Genomic DNA, 11,716 nt, shown 5'->3' with positions numbered 1-11,716 from the left:
CAAAAACTCTGAATGTTTTATTTAAATTTGAATATTATCTACTATGTTTTATTTTATGTTTTATTCAATTTTAATTTTAAATTTTAAAAATTTTAATTTTTAAAAATAAAATTAATTTTAAAAAAAAATAAATTTTTTAAAAAAATAATTTTTTTCAAAATTCCGAGGGAATGGAGTTCCTCGGAAAATTCCGAGGAACTTTCTCCCCTCGGCAAATTCCGACGAACTTTAAGTTCCTCGGAATTTTCTGAGGGAAAAAGTTCCTCGGAATTTTCCGAGAAACTCCACTCCCTCGGAATTTTCCGAGGGAGAGGAGTTTCTCGGAAAAGTCCGAGGAACAAATGTTCCTCGGTATTTTCCGATAAACATTCCGAGGAATATTTCGTCGAAACTTCCGAGGATTGGGCCATCGGAATTCCCTCGGTATTTTCCGAGGAACCTTCCGACGAACTTCGTGTCCTCGGAGTATCCTCGGAATTTTGTTTCCTCGGAATTCCGTCGGAAAATTCCGACGGAATTCCGAGGAATTCTGAATTTCCGAGGAGTTATTTCCGAGGACTTTTTTCGTCGGTATGTCCTCGGAATAGCGTTATTCCGACGACATACCGACGATTTTTTCCCTCAGTATCCCGATGTTTTCTTGTAGTGCACCGTGTATTTACAGATCAAATTTACTACGAGCTTGATTCTTTTTGTTCGGTTTGGTGCGGATCAGATATCAAGATCCGCTAGAAATCCTCAGCTCTATTCTAAACTCTTCCAAAAGCCGTCACCTTGACACATTGTTGTTTGAGAATATCGGATCAAGGTGTGAAGGGACTGTTTGTGGTTCTTTTAGCTTAATGCGTGGGTGACTCTGACTATGTATCCATGTTTTATATTGGCCTAAGACAAAAATATATGTACCCGTTGGTCAATGAGAAAGAACATTCTTAAAAATAAAGGACAGTTCATGATAGTGCCCATGCATGTTTGTAAAAATAAAGGACATTCAAAGCGTGGTCAGATGTTTCCTCATATACCCCATATCATCAATATAATTGGCACGATTAATCCTTATAATATTTGCATGCATGGATTAATCGCCACGGCTACCAGTCAAACAAAATGTTTGCGTTCCGAATGTTTGTTGAGTAATGAGTTTACAAGCTTGTTCTTTCATTAACTCTAGGGCCCCATGGCTCCCCATCCTAAAGTTGACGATTATATCTACACGTTTGACTGAGCATTCATTTTTTTAAAATGTGTAGCTAAGTAGCTTTCAGATTTCGTGAATTGGAAATTAGAGTGTATAACTAAAAAACTGTAGCTAACTAACTAGCATTTGACCAAAAGAAACTTGGTGATCGAGAGCAGATGATTAAACCGGTGTAAAAATTGACGCCACCGTCATCACACTCTTTAACCATCGACTCCTCCGTCCAAGGCCAACGTAACATAGGGGGCAGTCAGTGTGACACCCCAGGGCCCACTCCAAACTTTTTTGTTGATTCTTTTGTTTCTCTATATATATATATTAAATACAATTTATATTTTATATTTAGATAATAAAAAATAGTAGTATAATATATTTTTTAAATTGGTTATTTTAATAATAATTTTAAATTAGTTTGTTTTAAAAACAATTGGAATAAATTAATAATTGTATCATAACAACAAAATTTTGTCCAAAAACCCCTACTTTTATTGAGCCGGAACTGGTCATCTTCGCCCATTACTCCATAGCTCCACCTTCAGTCAATTCACTTCATTCTCCGCCTCAATCACCACAAACTGTAACATCGTTCTCACCGGCACTGGTTTGTTCATTGCCACCATCGTTGCCATTTAGCATCTCCTCCACTTTCTCCCTCAATCTTTTCTTCTCCTCCACCTCTTGTGCTGGTTTTTTTTCTCCTTATGTATCAATTCCAACGAAAATCTCACTAAATTTTCACAAATCATCTTTTACGTGGCCCTTTACTTTGTATTCTTCAACACAAGAGATGATGAACAGTTCACATTTAAATTTTATTTTGTTGTGTTCTATTCTATTTAAAAAACATAGAAGAAAAATATAGAGTTATCTATTCAAAAGAACATAGAATAAAAATGTAGAATTACACAAAATAAATATGTGTCGCATCTGCGTCGCAAAGAATATGTGATCTCACCTAACAAAATTGAATATGCATGTTACATCATCAGCAAGCATGTTGTGTCGTCTTTGTCTCACCCAAACTACCCGCATCTATAAAAAAAAGATCATCCGTCTACCGAGCAAAGGACAAAATTTCCTCCCAAGAACTCCTAGAGAAATTTTTTGGAGATATTGACTTAGCGACCTTGATACTCTTTGTATAGAGAGCTCGATTTCGTAATTAAATTCGCCTCATATTTGTAATCTTTTTCAGTCCGATTTACTTCTAATATAAAAGAGATTTTCATTCTGCTTTGTGCCTCATTTACTCATTAATTAACACTCCGAACTCCCTATTCAACATTGTATATCTTCTATGAAAAGTTGTCAAAAAAATATTCACCATAAACTATGTTTGTTAAGATTGCTAATCATTTGTGTTACTGTTAAGTTGTTAGTTACATGGTCAAGTTTTCTGTGACCGGATTTGAGAACTAATTCTCAGTTTAACATTTGCACCAAAAAAAAAACAAACTAATTCTCAATTATCCAAGATAAGATGAAAATGAAGAAACTATTAATTTTACTGTTTTCTTATGTCCTTCAACTTCTCAATGTTGAGCTCTCTCAGAAATTCTTTTTGTTTCAGAGTGATCCTATTAATTTTAAAAATATTTATTCTTGTATGAGAATTTTTAAAATAATTTTGAAGAATTTATGCAGATTTTTTTCTTTGGCTAATTTAATTCATTTGGAAAGCATACACCAAAATTATTTTGTAAGTCTTTTTGGAGGGCTTTGCCCGGGTTTATACTAACAAATTTTTAAATGATCAGGTCCATTTTTCGGTTAAAACTCTGATTTTGATTTTTGAACAGTGTTTTGAAAACTAGACCAGATTGGTTGGTCAAACCGGTCCAACTGTGATTCGTTTAGTAAGTCGGTTCCGGTTCAGTCTAAAATCTAAATTTGATAAAAATCAGAAAACGACTAAAAACTAGTAAAACCGGTGACCTGGATCAAATAAAAAATCCGGTTGTAAAATCAGAACATCATTATTAATTGTTATTAGTCTTTTACTATAAATTTGTTAATTTTATTTTTATTTTTAGTTTCACATTTATTTTTATATTTCTCTCTAACTAAAGAACGCTAAAAGTTCTTTTTTGCTTGTCATATAAATTATTCTATGTTTATAACTTCTCTATAGACTATAGATATACAGTTTGGGATTTTGTCGTAAAAAGAAATATATGGTGACTTGAATGTTGTGTGTTAACAATTTAATCAGACAACATTCATCTTTTTTATTAAAAAATGAACATTATGTTTGATCTAATTTTTAACATTGGGTTATATTACATAAAATATCATTAATGATTGATGAAAACATTAAAATACATTAAAGTAATTATGCAAACAACATTATATTACTATCTATGTTTCAAAATAATTGAATAATTAATATTTTGCCCAAATAAACATTAATTAGTTCTCATCTTTTTAATAACTTTTTCTTAAGTTTTTATAATTATTTGATAAGTAAGTACACAAAAAAATTTATGAAAAAAAGAAAATATATAAGTATCTTCAGGTTTAGATACTGAAAAATAATTTCTTTTAATATGAAATCATTTAAATTAACAGATTATTTTATTAATATTTTCTTAAATAGAAAATTACATTCATTTACACTTAAATAATATTTTATATCAAATTGAATATTTTTATATAAATTACGTTTTAGAGTTAATAAATTGACATCAAGTAAGCTTTATAATTAAAAATTGTTCAAAATATCAAACAAAATTAATCAAATAAATTAGAGAGATTTTATTAATAATTCATAATGAAAAGAACTGAAATAATTGAAAAATAAATTATGTAGTATCTTATATAAGTTTCCTATTAAAAGATCATTTTTGTCATTTATTATTTTGGACTGAACTAGATGCATCTGCATCCAGATGCACCATCAAGACTCACCTTCATTTGGATGAGAATTTGAGATGAATTCAGCTGGGTGATCTATCTGGATGTAGTATTATAATGCACTAAACGAACATCAATTTGCATCTTCACCCAGATGGATCACCTGGGTGAGCAAACGAACATGGCCTAAAACAAAAACGTTTAATACATTTTTGTTTCATCAACTATATTTTGTTAAAAAATATTTTTGTGCTTTTAAAATGTGGATCATAATCTATTTATTCTTAAAACATAATTTTATATATATTTTAAATTAAAAAACATGTTGAACTATCTATACCGAGTTAATCTCTGATCCGGTTTTTAAAATATTGCTTTTGAGGAAATGGATCTTGGTTTTCCGCCAATCAAGACGTAAAAACTAATGATCTTCCACGAGATAAAATATTCTAGAGTGTTGAACAACTAGTTTTCACATGTCGAATTGATAGATTTTAGATGAATGATGCTCCAACAAGTGATGTGTTGGATTTTGCACTGCCAGGTGTATCTATATAGAACTCCAAGTTTTTCTAAAGGAGTCACAAATGAATCTCACCTCTAGTATGATATGGGCACTCAGGTGACAAAATATATCATTGGTTATGGTACTGAAACCGTTTTATTACCGATTCACATTAGTTAATCTGAATGATTTCATCTTTAGAAATGGTCACTCTTCGCAGTAGAGCGCAGCAAAACATGAAATTTTAAATGATACATCCAAGACGACATTGGTTTTTCAAACCAACATCCAGTAATCGTTGGCCAGATTTATAAATACGTTGATTCCATTCTAGCTAACCGTCGTTAATTCACTTTTTTTTTGTATTTCTTGTACTTACAAAATTGTTAGTAGTTAAAATATTTAATATACAAAAAATAAATTAGTTTCCACATGCATTTAATTGCTGAGAAAAAAAACAATTCTAAATTTCACTTGCTTTAAATCGTTTATGGTTTTATTCCAGTTTTCCTATTTTTGATCTGATCGGTCGTGTTCTTTGTCGAAAGTGTTTTCTGTTTTATTTCATCTCGTCTCTCATATATGGGTTTTCGTTTCCAGGATATTGTGTTGTCCGTTGGCTTTAGATCTCGTATGTGTATTACAACACTGTGGTCTTGATTGGTAATCTTGTAGAATAGAAAATTGACTTTTAAATGCGATTCCGCAAGTTTTTATCTTGCGGAATAAAGAAAAAAATGTAAAAGTACAAGCTTGTGTTTTCGCTGGTAAAAATATAAAAAAGTCATTAAGTAAAAAAGTGTGTTTTCGTATATTATTTAATATCATTTTAAAACTATAAATGAATAGCAATAAAATGTTAAGAATATTTTTGTTATAAATAAATTATATTATAATTTTTTGAAGATGTCAATATATTATTAAAACATATTAAAATAAGCTAAATATTTATAATATAAGTAAATTATTTTTAATAATTAGATTAATTTTGGTGTGTTTTTTCTCATAACAAAATGAATATCATATAAAATATTTTAATTAATATAATATGTATTTTTCCATTCCAAAATTTTTAAATTTTCCATAACTTAGTTATTTTTTCTATAATTCCGCGATTAAAATATTTTTTTTTGTATTTCTTGTACTTACAAAATTGTTAGTAGTTAAAATATTTAATATACAAAAAAATAAATTAGTTTCCACATGCATTTAATTGCTGAGAAAAAAAAACAATTCTAAATTTCACTTGCTTTAAATCGTTTATGGTTTTATTCCAGTTTTCCTATTTTTGATCTGATCGGTCGTGTTCTTTGTCGAAAGTGTTTTCTGTTTTATTTCATCTCGTCTCTCATATATGGGTTTTCGTTTCCAGGATATTGTGTTGTCCGTTGGCTTTAGATCTGGTATGTGTATTACAACACTGTGGTCTTGATTGGTAATCTTGTAGAATAGAAAATTGACGTTTAAATGCGATTCCGCAAGTTTTTATCTTGCGGAATAAAGAAAAAAATTTAAAAGTACAAGCTTGTGTTTTCGCTGGTAAAAATATAAAAAAGTCATTAAGTAAAAAAGTGTGTTTTCGTATATTATTTAATATCATTTTAAAACTATAAATGAATAGCAATAAAATGTTAAGAATATTTTTGTTATAAATAAATTATATTATAATTTTTTGAAGATGTCAATATATTATTAAAACATATTAAAATAAGCTAAATATTTATAATATAAGTAAATTATTTTTAATAATTAGATTAATTTTGGTGTGTTTTTTCTCATAACAAAATGAATATCATATAAAATATTTTAATTAATATAATATGTATTTTTCCATTCCAAAATTTTTAAATTTTCCATAACTTAGTTATTTTTTCTATAATTCCGCGATTAAAATATTTTTTTTTGTATTTCTTGTACTTACAAAATTGTTAGTAGTTAAAATATTTAATATACAAAAAAATAAATTAGTTTCCACATGCATTTAATTGCTGAGAAAAAAAAAACAATTCTAAATTTCACTTGCTTTAAATCGTTTATGGTTTTATTCCAGTTTTCCTATTTTTGATCTGATCGGTCGTGTTCTTTGTCGAAAGTGTTTTCTGTTTTATTTCATCTCGTCTCTCATATATGGGTTTTCGTTTCCAGGATATTGTGTTGTCCGTTGGCTTTAGATCTGGTATGTGTATTACAACACTGTGGTCTTGATTGGTAATCTTGTAGAATATAAAATTGATGTTTAAATGCGATTCCGCAAGTTTTTATCTTGCGGAATAAAGAAAAAAATGTAAAAGTACAAGCTTGTGTTTTCGCTGGTAAAAATATAAAAAAGTCATTAAGTAAAAAAGTGTGTTTTCGTATATTATTTAATATCATTTTAAAACTATAAATGAATAGCAATAAAATGTTAAGAATATTTTTGTTATAAATAAATTATATTATAATTTTTTGAAGATGTCAATATATTATTAAAACATATTAAAATAAGCTAAATATTTATAATATAAGTAAATTATTTTTAATAATTAGATTAATTTTGGTGTGTTTTTTCTCATAACAAAACGAATATCATATAAAATATTTTAATTAATATAATATGTATTTTTTCCATTCCAAAATTTTTAAATTTTCCTTAACTTAGTTATTTTTTCTATAATTCCGCGATTAATTTCAATATGGGGGGGGGGGGGAATTCACTTGCTTTTTTAACTTTTACTCGTGAAAGAGTAATGATTATTGTTTCTCTTATCTACGCGGCTAGTACACCTGGAAACTTCCACTAAAATTAAATAATCAACGAGCATAAAAGTCATATGAGCATATTTTACCCAATTGGTTAATTTAATTTTTGGGTTTTGTCCGCAACTTGTAAAAAGAGATATGATATCTTCATATAGCAATCAGATTATTAGATACTTTTCAATTAAATAACTTACTAAAATGGAACTGTTATTGGACATAACTTTCCAAAACACTTTCAGCTTTTCTTCGTGACAAAGCAGTGTCACTCTATCAGATTTATCAATATTATCTATATTATTAAAAAAAAAATACCTATTAAAAAATAATCTTAGTTTTCTAACTTATTTACACTTTTATGTCACTGAAAATTAAACTACCTATTTTAATGCTTGTCTTTTCCAGTTAAATTAATGAGTTTTCCTTAATCAAATTTAAACTTAATGTGATTAAATGAACCTACATATTTTAATGCTTGTATTTTGCAGTTAAATTAATGAGTTTTCTTTAATCAAATTTAAATTTAATGTCATTAAATGAACCTAAAAATACATCATATTTAACGTAGCTTCTTACGGACGAGTACAACTCAATAATGAACTTGAATTTTATTTTAACGAAAACGTGAATCACTTGACGTATGTAATATTTAAAATATATTAACTACAATATAACAAATGCATATATCTTTCCTATACTTTTGTTTGAAATGATCATGCTCAAGTTTTATATAGTCAACTTACATCATGCATCGATCAATGTACAATATTCAAACCACGTATAATTTTCGTTTTCCTTATACGATGTATCAGCCAACCAATCATCCTATTGATTTTCTAAGCTTTATAAAACAAACAAATCAATAAATACAAACTCAAAATCTAATATTTTCTATTAATCAAAACAGAATATCTTCAATGTACCTATTAAATATAAAAATTATAACCATAACTATAATAATAGATTTGATTACAATCAATTGATCTATTACTTTGGTAATTGATTTGCTTGCAGAAGAGGAAACAATAAATTTAAAATTTGTAAGAATATAAAGATATAGAGATTCCAACCAAGTACCTATATTTACGTATGATTTTCGCATAATAAACTTCGAACTGAACATTGAAAAAGATATAGATTTTTTTTAATCTTTTACCGACACAGAACTTAAACAAAATGAAGAGTTAAATTTAACTTTTTTTGTTACACTTCCCGGAAAAAACGGTTACAACATGGGTTTTCATAATATGACCTTTAACATATTGATGTTATGGACATTTAATAATTATCTTGACGAAAAACTATAAATAATTTATTATTAATAAACTTATGAAATTATTTACAATTTGATGACTAATTCATCGCCAATTCCAACGGTATCCGCTGGATTTTATTGGAAAATACGACACATATGTTTACGAGACTAACAAATTAGTTTTTTTTTCTTAGGAATCTTATCAATTTAGAACAAATTTGCTCAAATTCAGAGCCAAGAATATTCTTTGTTGAAGAGTAGGTAGGTTGCGACGTTTACAAAAGATTATAGTTTTGGTTGAACCAAATTATATGTAAAACGATCCAGATCAATCACACTGTATAACCGTACCGACAAAGAGTTCCGTTTTCAACTGAAAAGCTTTCGAAGGGACAAAGATAGGCGACTCCACTGCTTTCCCAAATCGCTTTCAAACTAGTTGTAGTTAATTTCAATTTTAATTCTTGAAATGTGGTTGAGACCACCGACACTTTTTTATAACCATTCTGCAAACTAAAATCATCCTTTACTGAATATTCCATGATCCGATTAGTAAAATTTGATTAGTACTTAGCTAATGTGTAACCTAAATATCATAGTTTCTTTAATTTGTTCAACAACTATCAGGGTCAAAACATTTATTCTATTAAAAGAAAAATCATGATTTATTTCATGTGTGATTTTTTTTTTTCAATTGGACTCTTAGTCTTACTTAGAAATCATATAAATCATATTTTAGTTATAACATCTTCTACTATATTTATCTTTTTATTTGAAATAAAAACGAATATTGTTTTACAAAATTCTAACATAATCTTTTTGGCATCTTTTTAAAATTTATTTCCGAAAATTATTTTATTGAAATCCGAATTATCATACGATATCATTAGAAATTCAAATTAAAATTCAGATTATTTATTTTCTAAACGAAAATTTAAAATTATACAAAATATTTAACGTATACTTTTAATGTTAATAACAAATTTAAGTTAATCAATTTTTGAAAATACAATTTACAAAGATTTTAAAACATTATGTTAGAAAAAATATTCATTTCAATCTCAAATATAATATTTTATCAATCAAAACTGAAATCATGATTTATTTCATGTGTGATTTTATATTTCTAACATCATTTAGAAAATTTATTAAATGTATTTTTTTATTTAACTAACAATATTCTAACAATAAATTTGTAATTAACTAAAATTAATATAAATGATTATATTATACAAAACTTAAATACAAAACTTAAACTTGAAATATTACAAGATAATTTAAAGATTTATTCAATATATTACCCATTATAGTTTTCACATAACAAAACTTAAATATGATTCCATGTGCTTTAAAGCCACATACACTCCATCTATGACATGTACACCCACTGCTTCATTTAATTTATTAAACCAAATCGTAAATTTATTGTTGTATATTTTTAAACATTCATCTACTATGTATAACATAATTATTATATTGCTTGGTATGTGCTTAATCAAAATTTAAAAATCAAATCTGTTATGAAATCTGTATTAAAAAAAATTAAGATTAGTTGTTTTCTATATTTAAGGCAAAAATAATAATTAAATCATCTATAATTATTTTATTTCTTAAACAATACAAACCAATCAAATAATAATATGAAAACATAATATATTTAGAACACCTAAAACCACATAATGTCTAATACAAAATCGTTTTTTTTTTTCAGTTTTCATTAAAAGTATTTACAACCAATTTGTTTAATCTCTATAACCTAAAATTATATATATAAATATATATATATACATTCAACTAAAGCTACAAAATATCATATTCTCACATTCGCACCTCTCTACCAATTTAATCTTAAGTTTTTAGAAAATAAATATTAATATTATATATATACAAATAACATGTGCGGATGCATAAATCAAGATTCATAATGTCATTTATAAAGAAAGCATGTCCCAGTAAATCAATCTTTTTACTGAAAATATGTTGATTCCAAACATGTATATGACAATTCGATATTAGATTTCAAATTATGACAAAACAAGGGTTTTGTCATCTAACGTGAATAGTAACAAATCTTCATAATATTCGAAAATTGTAACCAAAATAGATTTAGAACCATCCCCCGCTATCTTAATATTAAGCTGGACCACTTTTGAAAAGCCATACTCGCCTTGTCTTGCGTTACCAAGATAATTATCTTAACATATATCTCAAATCTTCAAAGGTTTGTGCCAACATTTCAAAACAGCAAAGCTTTTTTTCAAAAAAAAAAAAACATTTCAAAACAGCAATATTTTTTTTTTTTGGTCACATGGACGTTCGAATCCATCGTCGTCTACAAATTTGATTGTTCATGCTGTAAATGTAAATGAATTTATTTTTATATTGAGATTTTATATTTACATGATATTTTTCAAAAAATTATTATCTTATTGAATTGTATATAATTCTTGACCGGCTCAGAGTTGCTAAAAATTATTAATTTATCGTGTTTATTAATTTATCGAAGAATATTCACTTATGGAATTTATACATATAATCAGTTGGCTTAATTATAGTAAAGTACATTATAGCTGATCTTGGGAATATATAATTCTGGAAGGTTTTTTCGGTGACATGCCCTTACATCAATTAATTGTTACTAAAAATATTAAAATACATACCCATCTTTTTTTTTCTGTCAAACATACCCATCTTTTTTTTTTCTTCTTCTTCTTCTTTTTACATACTGATCTTTAACATCAACGAAATTATTATTATTTATTATTATTTTTCATCAGCGAAATTATTCATAACAAATAAAGTGATAAAATATTGTTATGGCTGTCCTTTGAAAGAATAAAAAAAAAAACAAATCAGCACGAGCTTCTGCAATAAATGAAGAACATGGTGAATCTTCTAGGAAGGCAACGAACGAGGTTATGGGCTCACTTTTAGAGACCAATGCAAACCGAAGTCAGACTAAACTAAAATATCTTACGTAGAATCTCGAGAGATATACATACTTCCACGAAGTTTAAATTCTGACAGCTTACAATTCTCACTCCTCTCAACCAAAATTTTACTACTTCATGAATTACTACTATTCTATCCAGTGCCGTCCCGGTAAATTTGGTGGCCTAAAACATATTTATATACAATATCATATATTTATAAAATATAAATATATATA

The sequence above is a fragment of the Brassica napus genome, chromosome A1, assembly GCF_020379485.1.
Source record: "Brassica napus cultivar Da-Ae chromosome A1, Da-Ae, whole genome shotgun sequence".
In the NCBI taxonomy this organism is placed as follows: Eukaryota; Viridiplantae; Streptophyta; class Magnoliopsida; order Brassicales; family Brassicaceae; genus Brassica; species Brassica napus.
The sequence above is the reverse complement of the archived record's forward strand: the minus strand, read 5'-3'. Positions refer to the sequence as shown.